Below are 20,236 nucleotides of genomic sequence, written 5' to 3' on the forward strand. Positions count from 1 at the left end.
ATATAATCATGGCAAGAATCACATATGCATGTGAACAGGTAAGAGCATAGCATTAACATTCATGTGCGATCCAATGTCTAAGCCCGAAATACAAACAGCCCAAATATCATGTCGGCCCAACCAGATAAGCAGTCCAATAACATAGCCGTCATAAGTCCAAATCATTTGACCCAAACGATTGGGCCCGTGACAGTGAAAGCCCAAAACAGTGTACGTGCAAAGGTGGTCTCGAGTCGCAACTAGCGATCTCGAGTCGCAACTGGGTTACGAGTCACAGCAGGAGGTTACGAGTCGCAACCGCTGATTACGAGTCGCAACAGGTGGTCTCGGTTCGTCATGGTCCGGTTACGAGTCGCAACGGGACTCGCAACCATGGTTTCGGCTTGTGCTGTTGTGGTCTCGAGTGGGGTACCGACTCGCAATGAGTGATACCGAGTCGCAACCGTGTGTGTAACTAGTTACCATAATTCCTGCAGCAATCCTTCCGTGATTCTAGCAAACAACTTAGGCAGTTTCACAATTCAGATCAAACACAATCAATTTCCAAACCAAACGATAGTAAATCAGCGATCATGAGCATTCATATCCACTAAGAACAGTGAATTCATCTTCAAGCAAACATGCACCCGGTTCATAATCGAACATATAGCAATCGGTTATATATTATTTGTTTGGTTTAAATCATGCAGACCTATCATTCATCCTAACCGATTAACACATACATGGATCGATTAGAATCAGAATTAACATTAACCTACAATCCGATTATAATTCAGCACATCAACACACATTATCGAAAGCAATACATAGATCCTGTTTTGTTTACTAGCATGAACCTTAATCGGTTGTGTAATAACATTCCTAGTAAGCATACACAACATCAAACGATATACTAACCGAGATGAAAACAAGAATCGAGCCGAGAGCTTCAAAGATGGAGATGTGATCGCCGGTTCCGAGAGAGAGAGAGCTTGTGTGTGTGTTGCTTTGTGGTTGAAAAGATTGTAAAACTAAAACCCTAAGATGTGTATGTGTATAAATACGTAGGGGATGTGGGCCGAAACCCCACATGGGTTTTCACATGGTCTCGAGTCCACTAAATGGACCGAGTGGGTTTGTGTTCCGGTGTGGTTCGATAATTATAACACTAAATCACATAATTCACGTAATACGTATCATTCAATCAATCACTTAATCGCAATAGTTCATATAGTTACACGTATATAATAGACGGTAAGTACGAGTTGTCACACAACATAGTTCACTTTGTCCAGTGTGATCTTCCCATTGGTCACCTTTCCTCGTCCTGTAATTCTACCACCTTTCGCACCCGCAAAATTCACATGTCCTCCATCATAATCTTCAAATTCAGTCAACAACCTCGCATCCCCCGTCATGTGCCTGGAGCAGCCACTATCAACATACCACAAGTTGATAATCCTCCTTAGCAGCTCCTGCACACACCAACCAAAAAATTAGTTAGATTGGGGGACCCAAGCCTTAATGGTCTTGGGTCGTCCAAATTCACCAACCACCGGAACATCCATCCAATATCCATTACTCCTAACTGGAGTCTTGGATCTCAGACCAGTTGGAATTTGATTTTGATTTCCACTAGGTCTTTGGTCCTGAGGGTTCCTATGTGTGTTTGGACTATTTGACCGTTGAAAATTTTGATTTTGATTCCAAGAAGCATTATTATTATAATTTCTAAAGCCATTGTTATAAAAATTTCGACCACCATTATTTTGGTATCGATTTTGATATTGACCTTGACTTTTGAAATTATTTGTATTTTGGTTGTTCATTCTTGGTGAACTGCTTCTAGGTCTCTCAAATCTGCCTGGTGGAGATCTAGGCTGAAATCTAGGTTGATTTCTTTGAAAACGAGGAACTTGTGGAGTTCCTTTTTCAGCCTTATCCACACCAACAGCAACTTTCTCTGGTTGCTTAGGAGCAGATTTCTTTGGAGAGTTTGACTTTCTCTCCTGCTTATCACCACTTTTCTCTGGTGACTTCTCTCTCTTCCTCTCATTTACTTGTGCTTCATTCTTTTTGTTAGGACAGCAGCTAGCTACATGTCCTTTGGTGTGACATTTGAAGCACGACATCCTCTTCGAAGACTTCTTATCTGAAGCCTTTGAACTAGATTCAGGCTTTGATGATGATGCTTTAGAAGAATCTGGTTCAGTTTGCTTAGTTTCAGAATTTTCTTTGTTCTTGTTTTTAGCAAACTCTACATTAGATTCCTTTTCAATAACAACTGTTTCGTCTTTCATGTCACTTCCTTGAACAAAATTAATCTGTTTAATAACAGTTGGATTCTTATTCTTAGGATGTGAAGTTTTCTTTTTCAAAGCTGGTTTGCTGTTATCAGTCTTCTTAGCATCATCACACGACTCATCACCTCGACTTGCTGTGGAACTACTTGGTGCTGTTGACATAAACTTTGTTAGCTCATCTTCATCAGGTAGGAATGAATAATCATGACTAAGAGGAGGTGGGACTTCATTATATCCCACGCTAGTCTTGTCATTACTCTTCTTTAACCCACCCATCATATGTTTCATAACAAAAGTAGAATCCCTGAATTGACCCAATTTCTTTTCAAGTTCAACAATTTTGAGTTGTGCATCTGACAACTCTTTGTTTTTATCAGAAATCTCTTTTGTTTTTTCAGCCATCATATCATGAGCTAAGTCTATGACTTGAAGTTTTTCATTTAATTTGCAGGTTACGGCTTCAATTTCACTTTCATAACCTTTTATTTTCTTCAAGTATGACGTTTCATTTCTTTTAGCAAAAAAAATTGATTCTTTAATTTTAGACATATCGCTTACCAAACTTTTGTTTTGTGCAGACAACCTGTCAACCTCACCCTGTAGTTCACGACATTTTAAACACACAGAATTAGATTTTACCTCTCCTGTTTGTTTGTCAAGGTTGGCCATTAGAGCTGCAAGCTGAGCTTCCAATTGTTTATACTTAGCATCCTTTTCCTCAGCTACTCTTTCATGTTCAGACTTTTGTTTTTCATCTTCAGCACCTGTTGTCTGATCAACCTTCTTTTCTTCAGCTTTATTCTCTACCTTCACCTCAGCATCCACTTTCAATTCAGCATCATCTACTTTAGCTTCACCATCATCGATTGGAGTAATCTCTGCCATGAATGCTTGAGTGACATTCCCATCATTTTCTAAGTGAATGCTCCAATCATATGAACCCTCTCTTGCAGTGGAGATCAAAGCCTTTGAGCTGGAGTTGTTTGACGCATTCCTGTTGTTTGAATTCTGGCTCGAATTATCTTGCTTTTGTTTCTGACATTCCCTAGCAAAGTGCCCATAACTTTGACAATTAAAGCACCTCACTTTGGTCTTGTCGAAACCAACACTTCTTCCTACAAATTTTCTTCCTGTCCTGTTCATGAACCTCTTCACACGCCTAGAAATCATTGCCATTTGCCATTGCAAATCCATCTCTTCAAGATCATCAGGGTCAATCTGATCATAGTCTTCATCTAAAGTAGCAGGATCAGATATCTTCCCCTGAATGTAGTTTTCATAAGAAGCCACAAACGAAGCAAGCAGAGCCAGATGCTCTTCAGCCGACTTCACACTCATTGGCATTGACTTAGTACTACTACTCTGCTTAGAAGCTGACGATTTCTTTACTCCTGACGATCCTCCTGAAGCAGCAACAAAACACACATCACCATCCTGATTCAGCATAACCTGCTCATTTTCACATGATAAAAACGCAGTAGCAGAGTCGCTAGAAGCGTTGTGAGATGAAGAAGATGTAAGCCCATTGTAAACCGCCGGATCCTGAACCTGATCATATCCAGTATCTTTCTTCTTCATGCTGAGCTCATAAGCTCTCAACTTTCCTACCACCTCTTCAAGCTCTTTTGTTTCATAATCTGCTTCACCCTTAATCATTAGAGTGTAGATATCCCATTTAGTAGGCAAAGCATCAAGCAGCTTGTCATTCTTCTCTACATCAGAATAGCAATCGATCTCATAATTGTCCATTTCTGACATCAGATGGTAGTAACGAGTGATGACGTCTTCAAGTGACTTATGCTTCATGTACTTGAAAACAGCAAACTGCTTCTTCAGTAGATCAATCTTGTTCTTCTTGACATCAACATTTCTAGCGTATCTTTTCTCCGGAGCATCCCACAAATCCTTTGAGTTAGTGTACTTCTTGAAGGTATGTTTGATGCTATCAGGTAACGACATTTTGATTGCAGCCAAGGCTCTCTTTTCAGCCTCATACATCTTTTTATGATTATCTTGCATGTTCACATATTCTGTTCTACGTGGTCTGCCCTCAAAGTCGTGTGTAGGATTCACGTACCCATCTTCGATGCATATCCACATGCGCGTATCCTGATATTCAATGAAGGACTGAAAACGATCCTTCCATGTCAAATAGTTTTCCACCTTCATCATCTTAGGTGGTTTGTTGGTAGTGCCAACCTCATGCTCCATCTTCAACAACTCCTTCAAAGTAGACATGTTTGACATTTTAACGTTAACAGACTGAGAAAACCGTACAAAAGTCGTCCGAAAACAGTGGTTACCAAATTACACCGTTAGAATCGTCTCGAAAAGACGAGTCCAATGATATATAATGTTAAAAACCGAATTCGGGATTTTCCAGACTTTTTTTGTCCTAAAAATCCAAGGAATCTGACGGCGCAAACGGTTTCGTCAAACGAGCTACGGGTCTAATTCTATTTGCAAAACACTGAAAATTTTCCGACGCTTGCTAACTGAAATTTCACCACTTAATTACTCCAACAATTTCGCTACCAAGTCTGTTAAATTCGCTGCACTGGTTCACTGGTCAACTGGGTTAAGTTCGCTTAAGTTCGCTGGTCAACAATGTTACTTAAAGTCGCTGGTTTATTTAATTTTGCTGGTCCTGATATGTTAAATTTGCTGGGAAGTTCGCTGATCAATTTCGCGATTTCGACGACTTGTAAGTTTGCCGAAAACCGTTATAATTTCGCTGTGGAAAATTACACGGTTACCAAAGTCGCCTTTGGATTTAATTTCGCCGATGACCGAGTTATTAAGTCCCAACTTCGCCGATCAAACAATTTCGCTGGTACTGACTGCGAATTTAATCAAATTCGCCAGTTAAACTTGGAAACTTGATCTGTTCGAAAATCTGAAGATTCTCCAACACGATTCTGCAAAATCACAAAACCTAATCAGCAAAGTAATTACGAAAATTATGAAGAACTTATGAAAAATCACGAAGAACAGTCTTCGAATCTTCAAGTCTTTCACCCAAAATTCTTCACACAATCAACCAAAAACAATCTCCAAAACCTGCAAAACGCCAAACAAACAAAGTAGAAGATCAAAACAGCCAACAAAAATCGAAAATCAGAATCAAACACACAAAAATTTTCGAAAATTCCAAAAACCCTAGTTTTCAGGTTTCAAAAATATCGAAAATTTCACTCCCTGTTTCTGCAGCAACAATTCTGAACCGAGCAATCAAGAGCCTAACGCTCTGATACCAATTGTAGGTCCCCTTGATGTTATGGATCTTCACAGAATCGTCTTTCCAATCAAGAGTGCGGAATCCTCTTGATCAGAATTAGCAGAAAACGTGTAGGAACAAGAAATCACAATTCACTTTCAAACTGGGTTTTCTATTGATTATCAATCACAAGGAATTACAATCAATTAAAACCCTAACCAACCCTAATTTCGTCCAAGCTGTAGCTCTCACGAAATTCTATCTCTCACACACTGTTTTTGCTGATTAACTGATTAACCTAAACCCTAAAGCCTAACCTTGTTTATATAACACAAGGTTTACAACTGGGCTAGGTCAAACATCATGGGCTGCGAATTGGACAGGCCCAATTCGCCCCCCATCACCCAATTCTTTGGGTTTAGTTTAGCCCAAACTCTACTATTTCACTAATACAAAGCTAAACCTGCTAACCGTTTATCGTTTAACTAATTACAAGATATCCAAAGACCAAATCTAAGCTGTTGTCACAAATATGCACCAACAAGAACAGATGAGGTGATTTGTGCTGGACAACCTCATATGCAGATATGGAGTGCCGAAGGAACTGGTCAGCGAATGTGGTTCAATTTGTTGGAAAGCCCTTAAAACCATGGTGCGAACAGATGCACATACACTAGGTGTTCACCTCCGTCACTCATGCTCAGAGTAATGGGCTGGTGGAAAGGGCAAACCAAAGTGTGATCAAGGGGATGAAAGGGAGGTTAGGAAGAAAGCAAAAAGGGTGGCTGGAAGAGTTACCTTTCGTTTTGTGGGCATATAGGACTACCCCCAAAGATTGTAATGGAGAAACCCCCTTTCAGCTTGGCTTACGAGACAGAAGCTGTCATCCTGGCAGAGATAGGGTCCCCTACTGCAAGGATGAAGCTCAAGGAAGCGGAGAACGAGCAAGACCTCCGGATGAATCTAAACCTGCTTGAGGAAAGAAGAGAAATAGCAGCGATTAAGGATGCCAACTACAAGAAGCAGCTTGAGAGCTATTATAACTCCAAGATGAAGAAGCTCAACCTTGTACCTGGAGACTTGGTCCTAAGGGCAAACGAAGCCATCTTGCAAGAAAACACCGGAAAGCTAGGGCAAAACTGGGAGGGTCCCTATCGGGTTACTTGGGCGAATGGCAAAGGAAGCTGTAAGCTGGAAACACTTCAAGGCAAAGAAATCCCAAGGACCTGGAACCTCATGCAGCTCCGAAAGTACCATATGTAAACGGCGAAAATGCCTTCAATGAAAAACGGCTTAGGAGCCACTTTTGTAAAAGTTAACTGCTAGTTAGGGGAGTGCCCCAAGAAAAACATTTTGTAACGTCTTGTGCTGGAGGACAGAGTCCCCAAGAAACATATGGCAATGAACAAATCACTTGTTCCTTTTGGCAAAAATACAGGTATTGTATTAGGGCAGACGTGCCCAGAAACTATAAGCCTAATGACAAACTAAATACGTGTAAGAGTTGTATCCAACATACCAAACGCCCGGCTGTGGGGCAAAGTAGGGCCTAGCTAGCCCAAAGAAAACGGACAAACAAGTTAGAAAACATAATCTGCAGTTATAAACTTGTCCAAGGATTGGCCTCGTGCAGGCAATCCTGGTTTACAAAACGAGCCACAAAAAAAACTTTGTAAGCAAACTATAAAAAGAGTTAACATGTTCACACTAAAAAGCTTTTTTGCATAAACTGCAAAACAAATGTACATAAATACTATAGGGAATCTTGCTAACCCTAAAAGAAAAGCAAGTATACAAACAACAAACTAGGAAACCTAGTAAATAGACTAACGGAATTTTTGCAATCATGCTACAAATAACCAAAAGTCTCCAGGTAGATACTGGGCTGGCTCCCGGTAAGAACACTTGCAAAAAAAAAAAAAAAGAACAACACACCAAAAACAACAAAAGCAAATCGACACTATACAGCCAAAAGGTGACCAACAGGTCATATGTTAGATATCGGGAGGACCCCGACACAAAGGCCCTCCCTTATACATCAAAATTTAACAGTGTTTTAAGGTGCATAATTGTTTATTTAAAACCATATCGAAATAGTTAATGTTTTGAAACTACTGGGAATTATCCCCAGACAAAGACTTCGGAGAAGAAGGACCAGTGGGAGTTAGCAGGGCTTTCAGCTCATCAATGGATATCAAGGGGTGCTCAAGGATCTTTTCAAGAAGGGCAGGAGTCTAAATCCCGAACTCTTTATCCAGTTTAGACAGCCGCTTCTTGGCCTTGGAATTGTAAAGAGGGGTTTCCTTCCTGCCCAAACCTTGAGCGGAATAAGCAAAACCGTCCTTCAAGCCTGCTTGATATCCCACGTCCCGGTAAGCCCTGTAGATCTGCTCAAGACTGCTTTTGAATTCTTCTAATTGAGAGACAGCAGTAAGGAAGGACCCGAAACCTTCAGTGATCAACCAATACTTCTCCTTAGCCAACTTCTGGTTGTCGTTAGAAGTTACTCCCCATTCGGCATACATGGTGTCCAACTGCTCTTGGGACACGGAGTCAAGCTCCTTCTGATGTTTCAACTCCGCAGCCAGCTCCTCCTTTTCCTCAACCAAAACAGCCATCTCTCTAGCCCAGGCACGCTCCTTCTGCTCCAGCATGGCACCAGCTCCCTGAGGAAAAACAACAAAAAGAAAATGTGCAGAGGTAAGTAAATAAAAAAAGAAGGGAGAGGAGGAAGGTTATGCACCTTCTCCTCTTGCAACTTGCGCTCAACGTCAACCACTCGGCACCAAAGATCAGCAGCAACGGTTTGAGAAGTTTGGAGATCGCCCCTAAGCCTCTCATTCTCCTGCCTCAGTTCATCCACTCTTTATAACATACCCACACCCCTGAAAAGCCCTTCGCAAAGCGACATGCTATATTGATCATCAAAGAGATCATCCCTTAGAGCAGAATTCATAAATCTATGGGAGGGAGGAACATCATGAGCCAGGAAGTCCTGGGCAATTTCTGGGGTCCCCACTACTGAAGACTGAGTGATCTTCCACTTGGGGATGTATGGAGCTGGAAGGGCGTCAGCAAACAAAGGAGCCAGGGGGGATCAGGAGGCAAAACCCTCAAAGTGAGAAGGTTTACTGGTTCAAGTAGCATGATGAGGAGAAATCTCAAAAGTTGGGACAATATGAGCAACACTAACTTCAGGAGTTTTATCCCGAACACGGGAGGAGGAGGGAGCGGTAGGAATCTCAATCGGAGCATGAGAACTCCCCTGTTAATACACAAAGACAAAATCACCAGAAGCCCCCCAAAACGGGTCCAACCAACAAAATGTAAGGCAAAAGCAAAGAGGCTGTCACTTAAAGCAAAACAAAATTGTAAGAAGGAAACTTACCAACAAAGGCTCACTCGCAAGACTGGATGAACGCAAGTGTTTGGTCAAAGAACCTTAGACCCCAGTGGGAGGAAGCTCAGAGGCAGCCCTTGTGGCAGGAAAGGCTTTTTGGCCACTAGCACTTCGAAGCCTCAGCTGGATATCACGAGGAACAGGAACTTGCTTAGGGCTGCTGGGCGGAGCCGCCTTCCGTTTACGAACCAATCGACTCTCCAGGTCTTCATCGTTATCATCATCTCTTGAGCTTCTCACTTGAAGGGAATCGGGGGGACCATTTTTCTTACCGGAGGAAGCTTCCTCGTCCCTCTCTTCGGCAGCAGAATCCCCAACCTGGACAGATCCCTCAGTAACTTTCTTCCCAGCACCTTGGTTCAGACTCGGCTCAACTTTGTCATCAACCACGAACTGGACATCTTTGCAATCTCCCTGAAGTAGGCCCCACAAGGTCATCTCTGCACCAAAAAAGGGGCTAAAGATGACTACATGAAATTCCTAAAATTTTTTCAGAAAAAAGGGCATGAAACAAGGAGATACCTTTCTTGCCTACAAAGGCCTGGATAAGAAGGACTTAGTCCCTCAAGGCCAAGAGGCCCTCAGGAAAAGTAAAAGCTCTTGTGAGATTTTCATACATGCATTTCCATTGGACTATCTCATCGGTAGACAAGATAGGAACACTGTCTTCATTGGTAGCCTTGGCATCCCTCAATGGTGGTGATTCCGGTATCATAGCAACAGAAACGAAAATAAACCGGCTCTTCCATTCCTTAGGATAAGTAGAGATCGGCATAAAAGAATAACAAGGCTGAGAGATGCTATCTTTCCGTTTGGCGAAGGTAAACCAATCCCCGTCCGAGACCAACTTGTAGAACATGAAAAACATTGGAATCGACAGCTCACCGAAAACCGCCACACATGATAACTCAAAGTGCACTACCCTCATGAACCCGGGAGGGTGCAATTGTGAAAAATGAACTTTAAAGTGACGTAACAAGTCTACCTTGAAAGGAGAAAGCGGGTAACGGACACCGCAAGAGGAGAACGACAGAGTATAAAGAACAATCCGGTCAGGTGTGTACTCCGCTGAGTCATCAGGTCCGGGTAAAGTTGGGGAAAAACGTTTCGGGATCTTGTAAATTTCAACAAAGGATTCCAAATCCTTTGCTGTCAGAACAGACCGGATCATAGATCGGCCGGTACGGCTCATGGCAAAAGAGAAATGGTGATCGGAAAGTTATAATGGAAGAAAAGGGGGAAAGTATAGAAGAGGAATGGTGGAAGTTAAGAGAAATTCAAGGGGCGGTAAGGGTTTTAAAGAAGGTAACTGATGTGAAAGGGAAAACTGTCACATCTACATCTTTTCAAATTTACAAACTGCTCAGCACGTGTATTTAGGGATTAAACCCCCACCGTTGATATCCGGCGATAGATGATTCTCGAAAAAAGAAGGGGCGCGTGATGATTGGCCAGGGGTGGGCCTACATTCTTAGCCCAAGAAAACTACCCCCTTTGAACAGTTATGACTCAGCCCCGGATAATGAGATTTGAATCTCAGAACCAGGGACTAAAGATGACTTGGCGACGGGCCAATAGGTCGCCCAATTTACCCGTCTTGGGCTACTATCATGTAGGCCCAACAAATAAGACCCAAATACTGATACTTGCCCATTAAGGGACTTTCTCATGAAATGAGCGGGAAAAAGAGATATTCACAGTGAACAAGAAGCATTAAATGAATGATAAGAAAAGGATCTCCGGCTGGCACTGTACGTCCAAGCCGGTATCATTAAATGAAGGCATAATCCTACCGTTGGGGCTCAGACACGTGTCTGAGTCCCCCAAAGGTGATCAGAATCCGTTGGATCGTCTCGATACCATCCATATGAGAGATAAGGGCTCTCGGTTATATAAGGAAGGTAAGAGAAGGGTCTAACAGACAAGTTTAAGGTATCTCACTTATTGCTCTCACATTTATTCCGACCATAATTCTCTTACATTAAACACACACATTTATATCAGATTCACACCATAGAGATTGTTCCGGTGATCAAACTCACCGGAATAAATTGCTCTCTTACCCTCCGGCAAGCTTACTTATTCTCACGCCGGAGCTTGGTCACGGATCCCCCCCCTGGGGCCCTCCGTGACGAGGTTAACGGTTTCCTTTTTTTGTAGTGAGCAAGGACTGGGATATAACGATGTCAGCGAAAACCCTTTGAACGTCATCCAGGGATTTGAGGATTCGACTAAAAATGTGAAAAAAAAAAATACCGGAATGCTTCCAAATGGTAACATTTCAAATTTCAATGTACTCTCTTGAGAGTATTTATTTTATCAAATAATAATAAGTGCCACTAAGGCTTCGTCGGTCATTTAGTCATCTAATAGAAGGAAAACCCTGTAGGTGTTTAAATAGGAAGAGATTATGGGTTCCATACCTGATGAATATAACATTTAGATGTTTCAAAAAATAAAAAATAACGATAAGTCATATTGATTATCAATTGACGTGGTGCATTTAATTATCGAGATGATTGGTGTAAATTTGTCAATATGTAAGTCTTTTTTAGCTTGTCTTTTGCCGCCTCTGTTTGAGGTTTGGCGTTGGTTTAATGAAGTTCATCTTAAAAAAAAAAGAGTTAAAACAGTATAATGACCCAAGGACCATTTTCCCCTTTAACCAAAGTTTACCCTAAAGTCATTTTGCATGATGAAAATGGAGAAATCGTGTACTAGTGTGTGGGTGTTCCCATCCAATCTCTAGAAAAATAATAGAGGATTCTAGAGGTGAAGCTTATCCTCTTTATTTCCAACTAAATAAGAGTGGTGTAAGCTTCTTCTTTGACATCTTTCCAGTTTTAGAAGGCCTTTAGTAAGGGTCTGAAAGGGATCGTATGCTTGCGAATTGGTGACTTAAACTCGAAAGTTTTTTTTTTTTTTTTGGGTAAAGGGTTACCCCGGTGATTCTATTAAAATGCAACCGCAATTAAGTACAAGTAGTGAGGATGTGTTCCACACTAGTTCATATACAGGACATGCCCCATATATGTAAAACAAAACAAAACCAAAAACCTATGACACCCCAAAACCTAGTCTACTTAAACTCGAAAGTTAACATGAACCCGAGCACAAATATGAATATGAAAATCATGTCAAACGCGTGTTATAGGTTGAGATAAACACTATCCATTTGAAACATTTTTTTTAATTTCTCTTTAAGTTCAAAATTTACAACAATGATAAATCTAAGTAAAACTATAATTGCCATCACCACTTTGGTGGGGTGGTAGAGGCTTTGTGTCTCTTGAGAAAGACCATGATTCAATTTGTGGCATGACGTAAAACTTGATGTAATTTAGAATTAGTATTAATTATCTAACCTTTGCTGTTCAAAATAAAAGTAAAACAATAATTACGATTGTATAGCCTTATATTAATTTCTCTTTTATGATCACGTTATGATTGTATACATTATCCAACATATGCATTTCTCTGACCGGAATAGTTGTGTTATTTGATTGGTCAAAAGTGGCGGCAATCAATTAGGATTTTTTTTTGTGTTAAAATTAGTAATACAAGCTTGGAGAATAGTGCCAGGCAGCTCATTGGACCAACCAGTTTACTATTTTATACCCACTTTAAAATTACGTTTTTGCTCTCAGTTTAAAATTACGTTTTTCGCCCAAATCAAAAATATATTCACCCTTTTGCCTCCATCTCAAAATTACGATTTTGCTCTCGGTAAAAAAAATGTATTTTACCCTCAGCCAAAATTACGTTTTTGCCCCAGTTCAAAATAAAAATATGTTTTTTCCCCTAGCTAAAAATTACGATTTTACACCAGTTTATTGTTTTACACCCACTTTAAAATTATGTTTTTCGCCTCCAGTTTAAAATTACGTTTTTGCCCCAGTTAAAAATAAAAATATGCTTTTGCCCCCAGCTAAAAATTACGATTTTGCCCTTAGTTCAAAATTACGATTTTACCCTCATTTCAAAATTACGTTTTTGCCCCCAATTCAAAATAAAAATATGGTTTTCCCCCGGTTTAAAATTACGATTTTACCATCGGTTCAAAATTATGATTTTACCCCCAGTTAAAAATAAAATATAGTACTGTTTTTTTAATTGATTGAGAATTATTCGATAATCGCCGCACAACGCAGACGGGGCATCAACTAGTTATAGTATAAATCCCGTTATTACATACTTCATATATTGTTTAGAACTCATAAAATAACCTGGTCAACTCGCAAACACGTCAAGTCAACATATATGTTTGTGGGTTAAATTCGAAACTGCCACATGTGATTTTGAATAATCCCAAACCAAAAAAATCTATATATATATATATAAACATGATAAATGAGGGCTTATGTGTCATGATATGGGGGCTTGCAAAATGATGTGGCATCACCTAAGGCAATCTAGAAATTGGTTTTGGCTCCAAAATCATGGGTCAAAAATTTTGGTATATGGGTTGAGGCGGGATCCGCATCATCTTATTATGACCCGACTTCAACTTTTTTCACTTCCCTTACAAACCCTAATTTTTATCTCATCTTCTTCTGCCGTTCATTCCTATTCACAAGGAATCAAGACTTCAAAATCACCAAGAACCGCATCAACAATCAACATAATATGGTATCTTCATTGATTCTTGCTTCCAATTTCTTCTTTTCAATATGTTTCTTAACTACTACTGTTTTTTTTTTCAAAGTTGTTTAGAATTTTGTTTTTTTTCGAACGGTGGGTTTTGACAAGAGAGAGAGAGAGACAAAGGCGGTGTCGGAGGCACGGCGCCGGTGTTTCTCCTCAACTTGCTAGGGTTCCGGCACTGTCTACAGATTTGTCACTTTGTTCTGATCATCCGAAGACAAGTAATCGCTAGGGTTCGGTTCCGGCACTGTGTTCAGATCCTCAACTATCTAGGGTTTCGGCGAACTGTAAGTTTTTTGTGCTTCCTGTGTTGTTTTAATAGAATGTTGGTGTTAGTTAGTTTCAGATCCTCAAATCTGTTTAGAAATTAGGGTTTGTATCTATGTTGATTTTAGTTTTTGATAACCAGTTTTGATTTCGCTGGTTTTAATTCATGGCAACGACGACGACTTCACGCATATTAGTGTTCTGTTTGGTTTCTCCCACAGATATAAAGGACCCAATGACTCGATCCAGTGAACAGGTGAAGGTGGCGCCAACTAAACTCAGGATTACTACTGTCGTTGATACCAAAGTACCTGTTTGTCCTCTTTACAGTCTTTATATAATGTTAAATGATTTATTGTTTTAGTTTCAAAGGACTCTTACAAAATAAATATATTCTCTACTCATATTCCAGTGAAAATATGTCTCAGGCAATCTAAAGGTGAAGCTTCTATTGTTGTTAACGATGGTGTGCGGTACTTTGTCGTTTTCGAGTCAGTTAACCACCCCGAAAACCGAAAGCCCGAGACCAGGATGCAGACAAACATCCTTAACCGATCAATCTCGGGTCAAATTTTAAGACAGCATGCAAGACTTCAAAGAGCATACTCGGACCACAATCTGTGTTATTCTGCTAATAATGTTCAGGCGTCGATGAATCAACCGAAGTTGAAAAACAGCCGTTCAATGGGAGTTTTCAACTTGAAACCGTCAAGCTTGATTGTTCCAAATGCACTCAAGACAGATGTTGGTGAAATAATGGCGAAGGAAGGGAAGAAACGGGCAAAACAATGAACTCGACGGTGATAACGAAGAAGAAAAGGGATGTGACGAAGGTTGTAAGGTGGATTACAACGATGACGAAGACAGTGTTATCGTTAATCAGGAGACGTTCTCTAGAATGTTGAAGCACGTATCTTGGTCTGATACCAAGCTTTTATCACAACTAGCTTCTCTGTAACAGGGCTTACGTTTTCCCAGAGATTGAGGTACGTTCTAATATCTTGCGTGTTTGCTTTGAAAAGGGTCGGGAATTAAAAACTTAAAATGTATGATGTTATCGTAGGCGCACGACTTGAGACGATAATATAAAAATAAATGTATGATTTCTCAAACGCAAGGTACATGTTATCCAATTCGTGCTATTGCACTTATTGATGCATAAGTTTAAATGATCGTGAACATGATAGAATTGGTTGATTAAATTAGTTTTTTTTGTGCTCTATGATTCTATTCTCATGATTATTCGTATGTGAGGTCATTATTTTTTTTTTATTCTTCATACTCTGCTTATTTGTTGAAGCACAATCTTGAAACTGTTATTAATAGATTAGTAGAATTGAGAGCTTTCATTGTATTAGTCTTAGAATTTGTTTCACTGAAGATTAGAAAATAATTGAAAAACAGTCACGAAATATGGCTTTCGGGAAGACTAAACTAAGAATTGGTCTGAAGGTTGTGGTGCTTTTGAGGAGCAAAGAGTAACCTGATAACCAAAAATCTTATATGTTCAGTCGTTTGCTGGATTCGAATTCCGTATTTTCAACTGATTGTCTCAAATTAAATTAGTCAACCATCAATACCTTACCCACAAAAGTCTTGATCTACATATTTCAGAGTGGAGCATTGCGACTTCTACATATTGAACTTAAACAACCATTTTTAAGTATATGATTATAAAATGATCACATACCATGTCACATGAAGGTCAACAAAACCAATAAATCTTTATCGTACTGAATAAATAGTCAAACACCTACACCCTACACACAGCTTCTGATTTTGGTCAAGTTGTAACCCTTATTTTGTTTACTTTAAGGGAGCGTATTACTAATTTTCATTCTTTGGCTAATAATTATGTTCCATTTATACAGGTATTTGTGTTTTGTTGATATGTTACCACCAGTGTATAAGACACATTTGGCTTAAGAAACAACTCTTAATCTTTGGCTAGAAACGCTCATCACACATCTAGAAGGAGGGTGATTTTTGGTATGTAAATTGTAAATTATTATAAGATCTTATTTAATTTCATTAGCATTAAATTTGCCAATACTTTTGGTCCACTACTAGATTGTTTTGCACAAAACAAGCATAACTCTAGCAGCCGGTGAAATGAATCAGTCTTTATAACTCTATTTTTTATACAGCAGGTCAGCAGCATAAGCGGATCTCTGTGAAACTCAAGGTCTAGGAGAGAGGGAGCTATAGAGAGAAAGAAACAGCCGCAATCTTTAGTTCAGCACCATTTAGACCATCGATCACCACCGCTGGCTACCGTCACCGACTTTGTCTCCCACAAATACCATTGCACCTGCAAACCCCCTAATCGAACACTAGGGCATCCGAATATCCTTCAGTCGAATACCCAGTCGGAGTGGGAGGATTCGATGAGTTGTGTAGTGTTTGAAGTGGAGGTTTCATCGGAGAATAGGTTTTTATCGATAAAGTGTCTCAACAAGTCATAAAATATCCTCATGTGTGTCGGCGAACAGGATCGTTGCCGGAGATTAACATACCCGTCAACAGTTCAAGTGTCCTCCTACTAACGGTTCGGTGGCCAACCCGTGCCGTGATGGACTATTGACTTAACGACGGTGTAATGGAAACCGTACCCTGTTTCCGGTGCCGACGCTATCTTCTTCACAGAGCTTTCTCAGTTCGTTTTCCTAACATATATATTAGAGGTGAAATTCCATCATTTTCTACTCATCTTATTTAAGTGATTTCTTCCATTGTCTAATTTAATTTGTTTTTGTTATTTGATTTAAGGTGGCTTCTTAGAGGTTTTTACGACGGTCATCTGTATATGGTCCAGATAATCATTATTAGAGAACATGAAAGATAAGTGGAATCAAGGGAAAACAGGTGAACATATGTTTCTTAGAATTGCTTTTGGTTTTGTTATTCCTATTTTTTTCCAACATATGTGAGTTAGGTATGAGTAGCTATGCTCTGTTTCACTTTTATCTTCAAAGAATGCCACCTCCTGGACTCTCCTGGCCATCTTCTTTAATCACATGAATATATCTTTTAATCATCAAATTGTCTTTTATTGTTTTTTATTACTGAAGGTTGTTGTAATGGAATTTAAATGTATTGTATGTTATAAGGTAATTGAATTGTTTGTTTTACGTTTGTGATTGAATTGGATTGTCACTCAGATTGTTTGATTTGTTTAATTCAGATCGGTGTGTTGTTTAAAACGGGCCACATCATTTTGCAAGCCCCCATGGAAAAAAAAGTGTTATTTTACGGCAAATAACGTTTGAAAACCTATCTTTTAATTTCAACATTGGTACCGCATAGTATTGACACCAAATTTTAACTTATTTATTTAAACACTTAATAACGTTTGAAAACATGTCTATTAATTTATTTAATGATATAATTAGATTATAAATTGATTTTTTCTGCCTAGGAAGTTCCCGGGTTATAAATATTCACAACTACATGGTATATTTTTATTAGTTAATATATATAGATGTATATTTATTTTTTTAGATATAAAGATTCACAACCCAGGAGTATTCCCGGGTGATAACCTAGTTTCATATATAGGAATTCACACTCCTAGGCTTTACGTGGGTTTTAAAATTCTACCTATTATTTCAAGAATTTGACCAAGTAGATGATTAGAATATGTGGTCAAGTTGATTTTGATTTATAGCATAACCAAGAGTATTTGTCGGTTTTTTTTTCATTTTAATTTTAACTAAAATGACGAAGATTAGATTTTTTTTTTTAAGTTTTGGGTTACAAGTTTTAACTATTAATTAAAAACTAGCAATCAGGCCTGCACACGTTCTGTTATAGTTATATGATGCCTTAACCTTATGAAAATAAATCTTATGAAAACGCGCCTTCTGACGTATTCGATACAATTCAATCTAACCTATATAAGCATTGTGATTGCATAAAAACGTAAAGTAAATCAAAATTATACCGTACAATCATAACATGTTATATATGACCCAACTCATACAAAGAAAATGTAAAGGGTATAACGAAAAAACTGACACATGTAATTAAAAGGGATTTATTAGTGATTTTGTAAAATAAAATACGAACTGAAACGTGTTATATTTGCCCTCACTCGTTTTTCAAAAAAGTTTACGGCGAAACATACACCAAACTAAATTTACACCGACACATATAAATAAATACGTGCTCGTAAAAAATGTTTTTAAACAAAAATGCAACGGGGGTAGCGGATAGGTATGTTGGTAATATTGATCCGCTGTCACATATGACGGAGTTGCAGTACAGACTGTAGGTACAACAACGGGTGATGTAGTGGTATGAACAACATGAGATGGCGTGAAAGATGCGGACGTGGCGGATAACACGACGGTTGTTCTAGTCGTTTGATTCTACCACAAGGAATAAGACAAGGATCTTCGGATAGTGTTCGAGTCACCCTAAGCGTTTATGTCTATAACGTGTCTTCAAACCCTGGTGTTGCTTCTGCATCAAACTCCAGATCCAGGGACTTGGTTATCGCCAGTTAGGAAGATCCTCCTGCGGCGGTCACTGTGGGTATTCTCCCTTGACCAACTGGTGTTATTATACTCGCTGTTGTAGGCATAGTGTTCTGACTACTCGTCATGGGTACAAGCTTCGATATCAGTACCTTCCACGGATGGCGCCAAAGAAGAGACATAGATTGAACATGTAAGTCTCTATCGTGTAATTTACACGTCGGCAACCCAAACGTTATCCTATAAAACCAGAGGCCGTTAGGACTCGTTACAGGAATGAGGTTATTCCTGTAACCACCATCCGGCGTGAGAATAAATCTCGGTGTCTGGGAGTAAAAACTACCTATGTAGCATTTTGGGTAATTTTTATATTAACTGGTCGAGTTGAAATCTAGCGATTTGAGTTCAAATCTACTTCTAAGTGTCTAAACCTGATTTTGGGTAGTTGTAATTGAACCGGTCGTAGACGATAAATCTAGTGATATAACACCATGCAATGTCAATTATTTCCAACTTTGGGTAGTGTCACACCCCGATTTCCACACGTTTCACCGGTGGGCCCGGTGGGGGATTACCGTGACGTAGTTGGCAACAATATAGTCAAATCACACAATATTTAAATGCACAGCGAAAGCATAAAGATAGATATATTTCAACCATCAAATGTAATATCCAAGTATCACAAGTAGTCGAAATAATCCACAGGGGATCAAAAGTAAAATAGGAAATATAATGTTCAACACATAGTGGCATCCAGGCTTGCGAGACTCTAACGATGCTAAGGAGTGGCCAGCCTATTTCGTGTAGAACCTGCATTTAATCTTTTTGAGGAAAATACGTCAGTTTACACTGGTAAATACATTCAACCGACACTTTTAAAAAGTTTAATAAAATTGATTTGAATGCACGTGGCACAAACTTTTATAACTTGGGATAATTAATCAAATCTAATCTTGTAAAAGAATTACATGTTCGTTATGCGTTCAGTCGCCCGGTTCGTGCCGGGTTTAAGGTTATTTGACGCACCACATAGTATAGAACCGCGGCGGGAAAACCAACGGTTATACCTTTATAAGTATGGACACAATGTCGGGTGTACGCCTACACCCGCGTGTCAAGGTCGTAGCCATTTCGTAAAGAGTAAACTTCCGTTTTGCTCCCTGTGGTTTGGTCACTTTAACGGTTTTGCCCCAAACCTTTAAAAATAGCCATTTTGCTCCCTGATGTTTTGGTTTTGTTGCCAGTTTGCTCCCTGTGGGGAGTAAAATGGAAAAACAAACAATTTGGATGGAGTTAGAGGCGGGGAGCAAACTGGCAAAAAACCAAAACATTAGGGAGTAAAATGGCTATTTTTAAAGGTTTGGAGCAAAACCGTTAAAGTGACCAAACCACAGGGAGCAAAACGGAAGTTTACTCTTTCGTAAAATGATGCCAAGGATATCCGGGACATGGTCATTAAACTCCCAAAGGCGTAAAACAAATAAAACCAATTTTCAAGCGGGTCACATTGATAATACCCAACTACTAATGAGTTAGGGTCAATTGCCCGACCAAGCGGTATTTTATATACCGTACCCCAAGCCCGTATAAGGGAAATAAGTTAAAAGTATTTACCTGAGCAAGTAATAACCACAACAAGCAAATGCAAGTATCTTTTACTGGTCTCCTATTCTGGAACGAAGGTTTAACAACCTATTAGAAACCTAACGGGTCTTTAATTTAGCTTAAGCTTATACCGGTTAGTTTTCAAAATATAAATACGGTTTAATCGCATGAAAGGCGAAAACCGAGAATGGAATGTGGTTTGGACCCAACAAGTTCGAAGACTTGCATATTATGGGTAAACTAAATACATTCTGGATTTTGAGGTAAAAACGACAAGGTTGGACCCGTTTCGGCTAATTTATGTAAACTAGTTACATAAACCGGACCGAACGCGTAAATGGCG

The 20,236-nt window shown here is 39.4% G+C and overlaps 1 long non-coding RNA gene across 3 annotated transcripts; it reads left to right on the top strand.

The window, feature by feature from the left end:
* The first annotated feature begins 13,386 nt into the window (after positions 1–13,386).
* On the top strand, positions 13,387–16,955 carry LOC110929243. Of its 3 annotated transcripts, none has more exons than XR_004888466.1 (7): positions 13,387–13,528; positions 13,605–13,830; positions 13,953–14,117; positions 14,239–14,796; positions 15,682–15,799; positions 15,958–16,494; positions 16,580–16,955. It is a non-coding gene; the product is annotated as an uncharacterized LOC110929243 (long non-coding RNA). The 3 variants fall into 3 exon arrangements; XR_002586949.2 differs by having other exon boundaries at positions 14,032–14,117; XR_002586950.2 differs by having other exon boundaries at positions 14,032–14,117; positions 15,961–16,494.
* The last annotated feature ends 3,281 nt before the right edge of the window (positions 16,956–20,236 follow it).

This window comes from Helianthus annuus, chromosome 3 (assembly GCF_002127325.2).
Source record: "Helianthus annuus cultivar XRQ/B chromosome 3, HanXRQr2.0-SUNRISE, whole genome shotgun sequence".
Classification (NCBI taxonomy): domain Eukaryota; kingdom Viridiplantae; phylum Streptophyta; class Magnoliopsida; order Asterales; family Asteraceae; genus Helianthus; species Helianthus annuus.